Here is a 13,601-nt window from a genome sequence, read left to right as displayed (position 1 = left end):
TGAGTTGGTATAATTTCATTAAAAAAAATGCAGTCTTGCAGTCACTGAGCAGCCTCAGTACAGGAAAATATGCCAGGTCCTTCCCCAAGTCAGAGTGAAATCATGAAGGACAAGGACCACCATGGCCTTCGTGTGATGAGTGTGTTTACCTGGAGTGACCAAGTTGTTTAAAAACCTTAGAATTTGTACTATCTCCCAATTTTTTGTCCTGCTTTCTAGAGAATTTCCTTAACTTTATTTTCTATGTGATTTTTACATTTTAACTGTCTTCCTGCTCCTGCCCTCCTCCCCACCCCCCCAAACAAAAACAAAAACAAAAACATTTCTTCTTCTCTGTTCTTTGTTTTTCATTCCTTTTATTTCATGGAAATCACTCTATCTATCTATTCTCTTACGTTTCTGGGGGGAAATGATAGTCTCTTGTTTCATTTTGTTCTTTTTTAGAGTTCCTCAAATGTGTTGTGATACTAACCTAACCTTTCTTTAGCCTTTCAAATTTTTTCATGGAGAATAATGGATATTCAGTAATGTGCACTGATACTCAATATATAACTTGATGAATTTTTACATATGTATGAAATCATGTAACCAACACATGATCAAGATAGAAAACATTTTCAGCTTCACAGATCAGACTAGCCTCCTTGAAGTAATCACTATTTTAACTTCTATTCTTATAGATAGCTTGACCTATACTTAAACTTCATATAACTTAAATCATGTAACATATATGTTTTTACGTCTGCATTTCACTAAAAATATTTCCTCTGAGATTTATGCATGCTGTTGCATAAAGTAGTAGTTCATTCTTTTTTAAACTTTTTTTTATAACTGTTTACTATTCTACCATTTAAATATACTACACTTTATCCATTTTCCTACTGATGGGGATTTTGATTATTTACATTTTAAGGCTGTTATGAATAAATACTATGAATATTTTTACATGGGTTTTGGTAGACATTTAAACTCATTTCTCTTGGGTATATACCCATGAATAGAATTGCTGATGTATTAAAATTTAGTACATACTGCCAAAGAATTTTCCCATGTGGTTACTTCAATTTATATTCACATCAACTAGCAAAGTTTGAGAGTTCAAATTGCTCATAATCCTCACCGAAACTTGATATGGACAGTCTTTTTAATTTTAACCATTTTGGTGGTTTTACAGTAATATCCCATTGTCATTTTAAATTACATATCCTGATGACTAGGGATGTTGAATATTTTTTCCTATGCTTATTGGACATTTACATATACTCTTTTGTGATATTTGTTTTCAAGTCTTTTGGTTAATTTTTACAAATTAGGTTGTCTTTTATTTATTTGAAGGAGTTCTTTGCATGTTCTCATAAATATTTTGTTTGTTTGGGTCTTCATATATATACATACATACTAGTATTAGAGGCCCAGTGCATGAAATTCTGCATGGGTAGGGTCCCTAGGCCTGACCAGCGATCAGGGCTGATCAGGGCCTTCCAGCTGCCGGCCAGGGCCTCCCTTCATTCTGCACCACCTCCTGGTGGTCAGCGCACATCATAGCGAGTGATCAAACTCCTGGTCTCCTGGTCAAATTCCGAGGGGACACTTTGCATATTAGCCTTTTATATACACTGAGTGGCCAGATTATTATGACTGGCCAGATTATTATAACCACCCCATCAGTGCTTTGTTGGGCCACCTTTTGCCTTCAATACTGTGGCGATTCTTCTTGGCATTGACTCCACAAGATGTTGAAAGGTGATGTGAGGAATCTGACACCATGCCTGATGAATAGCACTGTCCAGTTCTGTGAGATTTGATGGTTGTGGAACCAACTGCCTGACGGCTCTTTTAACTTCGTCCCACAAATGCTCAATTGGATTGAGATCTGGTGATTGTGGGGGCCACCTAAGCAAGGTAAAGTCTCCCTCATGTTCTTGAAACCACTCCTGCACAATAGGAGCACCATAGCATGGCACATTGTCTTGTTGGAAGAAGCCATCTCCATTGGAATACGCCATCAACATGATAGGATGAACTTGATCAGCAACGATACTTAGGTATGTTGTGCTATTCAGACGTTTATAATGGTCTGGCCCTCTAGCAACTTCAGTGGGAAATTATAGCTAATTTGCCTACAAACATCAGGTGGTCATAATAATCTGGCCACTCAGTGTATATATAGATATATATAACTGGTTTCAGAGAAGAATGTAAAGGGAGAGATAGAAACATCCATGATGAGAGAGAATCATTGATCGGCTGGCTTCCTCCTGCACTTCCCACACCAGGGATTGAGCCCACAACTGGGTATATGCCCTGACTGGGAATTGAACCGTGACCTCCTGGTTCATAGGTCGATGCTCAACCACTGAGCCACGCCAGCCAGGCTATCTTTCACTCTCTTAATGGTGTCTTCTGATAAACCAACCTCCTTAATTTTAATACATTTCAATATATCAAGCTGCTCTTTTATGATCAGTGCCCTTTTTTTAAACACTTTTCCAACAAGTATTTATTATTAGTTAAGCCATTATTTAGGATCCCAGGGTGGGATGTATCCAGATCCCCCCTCACCTCCCTAGGAGAAGATGGAGAACAGGGGAGGTGGGTAGAGCCAGTTCAGATCTCCCCAGGAAATGTGCCTTCTGCCCTGTGGTCATCCCAGGACAACACCAGGATATGGGGCAGGGAAATTTGTACACATGCCTGTACCATTTGCACACAAGACATCACCCCCTTTAGCAATGATTGCCTTCTCACAGCCGTGAAAGTCCAGGTAGCTGTGACAACAGTTTCTAGTCTGGTTCTGATCTGGTTCTGAGGAAGTGACTGTAATTAGGGGCAGTCTGGTGGTTCTTGATTTTGGTCCCAATGTCTTCTGCCATGTTACTTATGCCTAAAGATGCCATGAGGCCACATGCAGCTCAATGTGACCCTCAACCATGATTAGTGCCTTTTGTGCTCTTTAAGAAATCTTTGCTACTATAAGGTCATGGATATGTTTTCCTATGATTTCTTGTAAAAGCGTAATTGTTTTATAATTAGGTCTATTATCCATCTTTAATTAAGATGTATATATAGTACATGGTGTAAGGTAGGGGTCAAGGTTCATTTTTATTTTCACATGAACATTCAAATAAAATTTTCCTCAGTCTCCATTGGTCTTCTGTATGCAGTGAAAAATGATACACAACAAAAGCAAGAGAAAAGCAAACTATTAGCAAGAGAGAAAGGAGTAAACAGAAACAGACATTAAGAATGACTCATTAAAATCTGATTGTAAGCTCTCTGTACAAGGGTAGTACTTGCAGACAGTTAGCCACCACTGGGTAAGGTATTGGGTGGCCAACTGACATTTTATGGGAACCCATATGTCAGTTATTATAAGTATTTTTTTTAAAGAATATTCCATTCTGCCATGAAAAATCCTGCAATCTTTCAACCCACTTGAATGCTTAAAATTTTCTTTTGTTTATCACGATAAAGGGGAGCTAGTGGTTTAAGTTTTTCTGCTATGGTCTTTCAACCAATCATTCAGCCCTACCCCTCACTCCTTCTTTCACTATGAAGGTGCCTCCAAGTACTTAGCCTTTGGGGGGTTTGGTGGGACAATGTAGTTAGCTTGTCATTAATATTTTCCTGTGCACAGACATGGAAATTATGTCCTCTGGATTTCTACCTCATAGCAGCTTTCTTACTCACTCTGCTTCAGAATCATCACCTAATAATGCTTACTTCACAGTGTTGTTGTGAGGTTTAACTGGATTAAATTATATGGAACTTTTATAATAATTCTTAGCATATAATAAGTGCTCAAAAATCATTAGCTATTATTAGCTTCCCCCATTCAATTTAGTTTGTTACCACTCCATTTACTTTCATCTTCCAAAATATAAAAATAAAAAGTTCACAGACATGTCTCCTTGGCTACCGTCTTCTCTCACATTCTCTTTATTTTATTTTTTGTAATTTTGTAATATTTTTGTTGTAATTTTAAGAAGATTTCTGGAGGAATTTGATGTTTAAACATATTCAGTCCACATATTTAACTAAAATTTACCCAACTGACAAATTTAAAAGTTTAAATTGCTGTATAGACTCACTTTATAATTTTTCTAGACCACAACTGTGTAATCACTGAGCTAGATGATTCCAGCAAATTATGATGGTGATGTAGCAGAGATTCCTAGCTCTAAGTTCCCTCCAGCTCAAAAATTGTATGAATTGATAATATAAAAAAAATTACACCTATGAAAATGGTGAATTCCATCTTTGTAAAGAAAGCTCAATTTTTTTATATTTTTTGCTCCTTTTCCATGGTTCTCATTTTTCTACCTGATTGGATATTGGTTGGTTGATTGACAGGTGTGAAAAACACTTTAGGGCAGCTATTTGGAAAGGACATGTAAAGCTATATTAATTCTTTGATCAAATTTAAATACCCTTAAGCAACCTCCATTAACCTAGAACACCCCAAGCTTTTCCCCCAGGCTCTACAACTTACTCAAAGCTCAAACCAAATTTAGTACAAGTATGAGTCTCTATTGTTTCAATGCATGCAAAAAAGTTTGAATAAAATAATTTCTATAAATATATTTATGGAATTTTCCCATCTTGTATACCTATATTATTTATACTGTATAAGCTAGAGTAAACACTATATTAAAAGACCATATTATTTAATTTGTGTACAATAAATATAAAGTGAAATAACACTTAGGTTTATTATTAGTTGCCTTTTTATCAATTTTAAAACAGTAGGTTAGCCCTGGCCAAGTGGCTCAGTTGGTTGGAGTGTCGTCCCATACACCAAGAGGTGCATTTCAATTCCTGATCAGGGCACACACCTAGGTTGCAGGTTCAATCCCTAGTGGGGGCACGTTCAGGAGGCAACTGATTGATGTTTCTCTCTCACATCAAGGTCTCTCTTTCTCAAATCAATTTTTTTAAAAAACATCCTTGGGTAAGGATTAGAAGACAAACAAAACCCAGTAGGTTATTGATTTTTTTTTATTATTGTTTATATCAGTGAATGTCCTAAAACTCAGGGGTCTTTATTCATTTTTCTCAGAAACACATTGTGGCTATGTAATATTTTCTAATTGTGTATGTGTGAGTACATGTGAGATGTGTATATGTTTGTGTGTGTATATATGCATATATTTAAGTATGTGTACACGTGTGTGTGTGTGTGTGTGTGTGTGTGTGTGTGTGAGAGAGAGAGAGAGAGAGAGAGGGGAGGGGGAGAGAGAGAGAGAGAGAGAGAGAGAGAGAGACATTAGCCTATACAAAAAGACCCAGACTCAGCTGGATTTAATCATTTATATGTAGATTGTACCTATTTACAATTAAATTAAAGTAGTTTTAAGGTGGATTGGGGAACTACAAAACAGAATAATGGAAATAAAGAAATAAAAGAACATATATAGGAGGGCTCTCCCAGCAGTTAGCTATTTTAGACTGTGAAGTGATATCCCAAGAGAAGCCAAGGAGGCTCCATCACTTGAATCATTTAAAATTAGACTGGACTAAGCTCGGGAGAATATACCACTGGGAGTAATCACGCTTTGACAGAGAAAGACCGAGAGATCTTTTCCAATTCTAATTGCCATGATCCTGTGTAATTCAATTTGAAATGGCCTCGCTATTCTAATTCACAAAGATCCTATTTTTACTAACTCTTTCTTTTCATAATCCTGCTTCTGATATCATTTTTTCTTTAAAAAGAAACCCTCAAGCTTGGTTCCCAAGTATTCATTGAATTACATTCCTTATTTCCGTCTTGTGTTTTGTTTTTTGTGTTTTTTTCTCTCTAGACAGACTGTTCTGCAGACGCAGGCAGGGCTCTCAGGACTGGGCAGACAGTGATTATCATCACCCCCTACTTTCACCCATTAGAGCTGGGCGTTAGCAGGTAAGGGTGAGGGCTGACAAAGAGGTTTTCAAAACTGGTCAGCATAAATGCTTCCAGGAGGCCAATTCAGGATAATCTATTAAAATATGGATCAGAAATATTGCCAGCCGAGGCTGAATACCTCTATCTGATGCATTTAAGCCAAAGCATAGAATACTTTCATGGGGAAAAAAATAACAAAAGCCATAATTACATGTGGAGAATTGTCAGTTCACATCGTTTGGGGGTTAATTTGTGAAATGGTTGCCATTCTGTCTGGGTCCCGCATCTGTCTCAGCCACTTTATTGGTTTTGAGATGCCTTAGGGATAAGGTCCCTGGAGACTTGAGTCCAGGAGGCCTTCTGGTTTCCAGGAGCCAATTTGTGACAAGATCAAAGGGGTCTATAGTCCCTAGAGCCTGAGTTACACTTTGGAATTTACAGGTGTACCTCATTTTACACAGCACTTCCATGTTTGAACTGTATTGGAAAGTCAATTTTAGTGAATTGAATTTTATTAACCTGCTAATATTATCAATCGGTAGTGGCCCCTGATCATTTAATTCATGATCAAATTTGAAGTGGAGCAATGCAATGAATTTCTTTCTAAGCTAAGAATGCATTTGTGATATAATTATCCGTGTTTTATGGCAAGTTTTCTTTCCCATATAATTTTTATTCAACGCTTTGAGAAATGAAGAACTAAGCGCCCCCCCCAAAAAAAAATAATCATTCTGAAAACTTGAAGTAAAGTTTCAAAATACGCCCAAAATAGTAATTTTAATGCCTTAAAATTTTAAAAGTTATATACATAGGTCATATTTAAAGTATTAGAGTAATAACATTTTCCCATTGTACTTTACTAATGCAAATTCTTTATTTTAAAATATTTCAAACATACAGAAAAATATTAAAAAATAATATAATATACATTCAATACTCACAGTCAGAATTTTAAACTACTAACAGATATTTTTTATTGTTTAAAAAAATAAACAGAGGTACTTACAGTTGGCAAACATTTAAACACCTCCTGGTAATATTTCCTTCTTCACTCTCCAAAATAACTTCTCTCATAAAATACCCTGCCTGTCTATTGTCTACATTTTTACTACATGTATGTGAATCCATAATTGGTAAATAGCTTTTTGTGAGCTTTTCAAATGTCCATAAATGGTATATTCAATTCTGCTTTTTTTCATTTAACATTTTGTTAAGTTATATCTGTATCAATACATGGAGATCAAGGTTTAAATAAACTTAACAGGTATGGGGTTCACCATCATTACTTACTTATCCATTCCTCAAATGATATGCATTTAGGTTGCTTCCAATTTTTCAGTACAGGCTATGCAGCATATCTCCTTATGTATAAACTAGAGGCCCAGTGCATGAAATTCATGCACTCAGAGGGGGGGGTTCCCTCAGCCCAGCCTGCACCCTCTCACAGTCCTGGAGCCCTCAGGGGATGTCCAATTACCCTGCAGACAGTGGGCCTAAGCCAGCAGTTGAACATCCTTAGCACTGCCGTAGACGCAGGAAAGGCTCTCGCCACCACTGCTGCACTCGCTAGCCGTGAGCCTGGCTTCTGGCTGAGTGGTGCTCCCCCTGTGGGAGCGCACTGGCCACCAGAGGGCAGCTCCTGCATTGAGCGTCTGCTCCCTGGTGGTCAGTGTGTGTCATAGTGATCAGTCATTCCACCGTTCGATCAATTTGCATATTACCATTTTATTATATAGGATGTTCAAGTCTCTCTCTTTTTTTAGTATTTTTAAAACTGTTATTTATTGATTTTTGAGAGAGAGAGAGAGAGATTGGTTGATACTTGTATACTTGTATGTGCCCTGACTGGTGATCAAACCTGAAATCTTGCCATATAGGGATGACACTCTAACCAACTGAGCTACCTCAGTCAGGGAAATGTTCAAATTTCTTTAAAGTCTATAACAACAATTGGAGTTTCTGGATTAAGAATATATGTGTCTTCAGCTTTCCTACATACTACCAGATTAGTCTCCAAATGTATACTCTCACCAAAAATGATGTACTCAAATTAATCAGTTTTTCCCTTTATGAAGTTTATTTTCTGAGCATGGTCTAAGAATTTCCTTCCCTCTCAAAATTATAAAAAGATCTTTGTTGTGTGTTCACATCTATGTCTTTTAATTTATTTGGAATATTTTTTTTAAGTATGCTGTGAGGTAGGGTTCTAATTATATTGTTTTCCATATGGATGGTGAAACTACTTACAATGCCTGCTGGTTTTTAAGGTCTCCTCTGCATGCACTGAGGTCTGATGTAAGATGATATTTCCATTCGTTGATATGTTGACCTTCCCCTAATATTACATTATTTTAGTTAATGTAGTGGTACCATTGATTCATGATATCTAAAGGAAAAAATCCGTCCTTCTGATTTGTCTTGGCTATCCCTAGACCTTTATGTTCTCATGGGAATTTTATAATCAGTTTTTAGAAAATCTTTAATATGATGAAGTGGTAGTAAATGTACAATATAATCTGTTTTACTTATATCAAATCACTAAACCTAATTTATTGCTCATTACTCAATATTAAAGGTATCCTGCCTTGTCCTGACACAACTTCTTTGAAAAATAAGTTTGTCATGTTTCCTTTCTTCCTCAAATATTATTCTCTCTCTCAATTTCAGTAATTTTTATGTCATTCCCATTCTCCCAACTCTTGGCCCTGTTAATATCTATTCCTGCAGCAGGTCATTCCTGTTATCCTGTTGTGAGAGTACATTGTAAATGTAACTCTTTCTCTCTCTTGGGCCTCCTCTGTCTATTTCTCATTCCAATCAATTATACAAAGATCTTGTAGAGCAGCTCTTTTCCTGTTTTAATCGTGCCACTTTTATGACCGAGAACTTAGACTCTTATTTGCTACAGGTCTTTAGTGGTCCTCAGAGATCACACATTCATTTTCACACGTGAACATGTGAAAGGTTTAGCCCCGCCCAGAGTTACAGAGCTAATCAGGAGGGGAATTAGGACTCTGAAGGTAAAACCTACTCTAGAACCCAGGTCTTCTGACTCCTGAACTAATTCTCTTTCTACCTCTTACTCTCCTCCACCGATCCTTTAGATATTATTTCCTAAATGATATCAATACCATATTTAAAAAAAATATTGATTTCAGTAAGGAAGGGAGAGAGAGCCAGAAATATCAATGATGAGAGAGAATCATTGATTGGCTTCCTCCTGCATGCACCCCACCAAGGATCGAGCCCATAACCCGGGCATGTGCCCTGACCGGGAATCAAACTGTGACCTCCTGGTTCATAGGTCAGTGCTCAACCCCCGAGCCCCACCAGCCAGGCAACACCACATTTATTTCACTCCATATAACACACCCCAAAGGAACTTCACTTTCTCAATCTTACCTCAATATGTTCCTTCCTACTGCTTTGGAAACATAAACCTTCCTGTTGAAATTCAGTCTCCTTACTTTCCACTGAACTATAGCTGACCTTCTTGGAAACATGCACCTTTTTTTTTTTTTAAATATATTTTATTGATTTTTTACAGAGAGGAAGGGAGAGAGACAGAGAGTTAGAAACATCGATGAGAGAGAAACATCGACCAGCTGCCTCCTACACATCTCCCACTGGGGATGTGCCCGCAACCCAGGTACATGCCCCTGACCGGAATCGAACCTGGGACCCTTGAGTCCGCAGGCTGACGCTCTATCCACTGAGCCAAACCGGTTTCGGCGAAACATGCACCTTTTACAGGATGTATGACTACTGCTACGACTACTCTTAACAGTACTGATAAAACCACCACTTCTTGCACTCTTACCATGAATCTAGCTATTGAAGGACGTGAGCTCACCTTGCTTCGCTCCACAGAAGTAGGATCTGAGACCCAGAGAGGTGAAGTAACCTGCCCTGAGTTCTGCAACCTCGAATAGAACCCAAGTCTCTAGGAGTCCAGAGCCCATGAGCTTACCACTTTGTTCTGTGCCGCCTAACTGTGTCTTTGGAACTTTTCAGCACTGATTTTCTCTTGAACTCAGTCGCACTTACTCTAAGCCACTTTTGGTGTTTTCTAAATGTTTGTCCTAAGTGTAGACTTTACCTTTCTGACTAGACTGCATATCTTTTGAATACAGGATCATTCAAAACTTTCTTTAGACTGCCCTCTCTCCGCAGAACATCTGCTGTGAGTCTCTACTCTGAGCCCTGCCATGACTGGAGAGAGTCTTATTAGTCTGGAGAATTTCTGACACCCATCCAGGAAGCTTCTATATTGAAAAATCTTCCACTGTGGCAGAAATTAAAACTGGAACCGATAGTTTTTGACCAATTTATTTTATTCCAGCACAACTTCTTTGCTGTTTTATAGATAAAGTCCAAGAAAAAGCTATCTGATTCATTGTAACTTACTGTCTCTCTAGTGAATATTATATACTATTAATTAGAAGCAGATTTGGCCTAGCATGTAAAATGAATTGTAAACAATTCTGAATGAATTTTACTTCAAAGGTTATTTTGTGAGAAGAAAATATTAAATTATGTAGAATTGCTAAAGTGGAGAAAAATACATAAATATAATACAATTTCAGGTTCACTATTTACAGTGCTCAAATAGTATTTTCCAGGAGTTTGGATGAGAGTGGTCAGTGGCCAAGCTTGGACAACAGAAAAAGTCCTGTTTTCTCTCCACTTCATCTTGAGCAATCATCTTTCAGCAGTGAATAAACAGGGAATGGATCCATCTTCAAAAGGCCTTTTTAAAGATAAAACATTCAAGCCCTGGCTGGTTTGGCTCAGTGGATAGAGCCTACACACTGAAGGGTCCCAGGTTGGATTTCAGTTGGGGGCGCATGCCCAGGTTGCGGGCTCGATCCTAAGTAGGGGGCATGCCGGAGGCAGCCGATCAGACGTTCTCTGTCATCATGGATATTTCTATCTCTCTCTCTCCCTCTCCCTTCGCCTCTGAAATCAATAAAAAATAAATAAAAATAAACACTCAAATATTTTTTAATTTTAACTATTTATCTATTTTAAAATCTTTATTGTTGAAAATATTACATATATCCCCTTTTCCCACATTGACCCTTTCTAGCATGTCCTTGCCCCCCTCTATCCCCCCACCCCCCACCCCACCCCCTGGCCTTCCGCACTATTGTCTGTGTCCGTGGGTTATGCATATATGCATACAAGTTCTTTGGTTGATCTTTCCCACCTACTCCCAAATAATTTTAACACTTGGGTTTTTTAATTATAAAATTTACAACAGATTTTAAAAAATAATAGACTTTATTTTTTAAAGCCATTTAAGATTTATAGAAAAAGTGAACAGGAAATACAGAGTTCCCATATACCCCCTCTCTGCCCACCCACCACCACTCTACCCCCCAGTTTCCCCTATTATTAGCATCTTGCAATAGTGTGGTACATATATTACAATCGTTGAGTCATTATTGATGCATTGCTATTAACTAAAGTTCATAGCTTATATTAGTGGTTATTCTTTGTGTTGTACATTCAATGGGTTTTGGCAAATACATAATATATATCCACCATTACAGTATCAAACCACATTTAAGCTAACAAAATATAGATTATAAAAAGAAGACTAGAAGATACCATTTTGAAGCATTTAAATGGGGTAAAACAAGTTAAATGAACTAAAACTCAACCAAAAACTTAGTGAACTTATTTTTTGTAGTTCCTACAAGACAGAAAAACAATATGATAAAAATTAAGTAGTCTTTTTTGGGGGAAATTGTAGTTCTTTTGATAAACAGTGCTGTCAAAACAGCAAATGCGAGCACCACATGCTCTAGCTCATTCTCTTTCGAGTACTGTTCTCAAGGTTTGGTGTGAATACTTCATAGTGAAAGTATGTCTTCCCTTGAGGATCACACAGCCATTTAATTTCTGTTCTGGCATTTGGCCTATTGTGTTTATGAGGTTCTATTGAGAAATGCAATTGATGATTTCTTCTATAACCACAAAGAAAAAATTGAGGGTTACTGATTTCAAACCACTGTTATAAACTTTCATGTTTTTCTGGAAAATTTTTTTTCTTTCCAAAATGAAAAAAGGATTCCCTATTAAATATAACATTTGGTATTATCCTATCCTTCAATATGTTGAAAATTCACCTCAGACTTAGCCAGAGGAAGGCTGGAGTTCCCCATCTGTAGTTTGGAATCTACCAGATGTCGCTGCCTGGCCCAATTGATTTTATTGGTTTCTGCTCGTTTGGGGGATTATTGTCAAGAAGAGTGGATTTCACATCTAGGGCTGCCCCCACAGCGACATTTTTTAAAAATATTTTTTTATTGATTTCAGAGAGGAAGGGAGAAGAAGAGAGAGACAGAAACATCAATGATGAGAGAGAATCATTGATCGCTGCCTCCTGCACGCCCCACAATGGGAATCAAGCCAGCAACCTGGGCATGTGCCCTGACCAGAAATCAAAACATGACCTCCTGGTTTGTAGGTCGATGCTCAACCACTGACCCACGCAGGTGGGGCATACAGTGACTTTCTTGTCAGCATACATTCACTGGTCTTGCTTCCTAACCCCCAGAGTTCCCTGAGGACTTTATACAGTTAGCAAACTTCTCCATTTTAAGACTTTTTGGAGAATCAAAATCCAAGTTGTGATGTACAACATTTTCTTTAGAGCAACGGTTCTCCATGGAGGCACATTTGGTCCCCAGGAGACATTTGGCAATATCTGGAGGTCCTTCCTTGTTGTGATGAGGGGGGTTGGGTACTGTTGGCATTTAGTGGGCAGAGGTCAGGGATGCTGTTAAACAGCTTGCAGTGCACAGGACAGGCCTCCAGATCAAAAGGTTCTCTAACTCACAGTCAGTTAGGACTGAGGTAGAGAAGCCCTGCCCTAGAGCAGTGGTTCTCAACCTGTGGGTCGCGACCCCTTTGGGGGTCGAACGACCCTTTCACAGGGGTCGCCTAAGACCATCAGAAAACACATATATAATTACATATTGTTTTTGTGATGAATCACTATGCTTTAATTAGGTTCAATTTGTAACAGTGAAATTGGCGGTCACCACAACATGAGGAACTGTATTAAAGGGTCTCGGCATTAGGAAGGTCGAGAACCACTGCCCTAGAGTCTTAGTCACTCAGCCATTTTTTGCCATCCATGTTGAAATACATTGCATTTCAAACTATTGCATTTGTTGAAATAGTAAAGCATCGCATCTTGGTTTTTAAAAAAAGATAATATCTGGTAATAGTGGGAAATTATTTGTTTTCCTATTACTTTGCTCAAGAATAATGCTGCAATATTTGCAAATTAGATAACCTCAGTTGTCACTCAAAATGTAAACTGTCACAAGGGATAAGAGATTAACTGATTTCACTGCCAACTTTTATAGTGTCATTATTTTCCCCTCTAACTACCTCCTCAGTGTCTTTGCTGATGAAGATGTTTTAAAATAGAAGACAATTAGAGGCCTTCTGTTGATGAAAAATGAAGTGTTCAGGCACAAAAGTATGCACAATGGACCTCTTACAGAATGTTTCAAGTCTCCTTTCATTAAAAGATTTCCTTAAGTGGCTGTTTGTCACTTAATGGAATGCCTATTGTTGCTCATGTTGTTTTATACATAAATACCATCATATGTAGGCTGCCAGGATATCCCTTAGATTTTCACACCACTTGATTTCATGTTGGGTTGTCTCAGATGATTATTCCATCTAAAAATCACAT

The 13,601-nt window shown here is 37.9% G+C and overlaps 1 pseudogene; it reads right to left on the bottom strand.

Moving 5' to 3' along the window:
- Nucleotides 1–2,607: 2,607 nt before the first annotated feature.
- Nucleotides 2,608–2,873, bottom strand: LOC139008128 (cytochrome c oxidase subunit 6B1-like; annotated as a pseudogene).
- Between the last annotated feature and the right edge of the window lie 10,728 nt (nucleotides 2,874–13,601).

This window comes from Myotis yumanensis, unplaced genomic scaffold, assembly GCF_028538775.1.
Source record: "Myotis yumanensis isolate MYYU_CA2020_CCGP unplaced genomic scaffold, mMyoYum1.0.hap1 SCAF_4, whole genome shotgun sequence".
NCBI lineage: Eukaryota > Metazoa > Chordata > Mammalia > Chiroptera > Vespertilionidae > Myotis > Myotis yumanensis.
The sequence above is the reverse complement of the archived record's forward strand: the minus strand, read 5'-3'. Positions and strand labels throughout refer to the sequence as shown.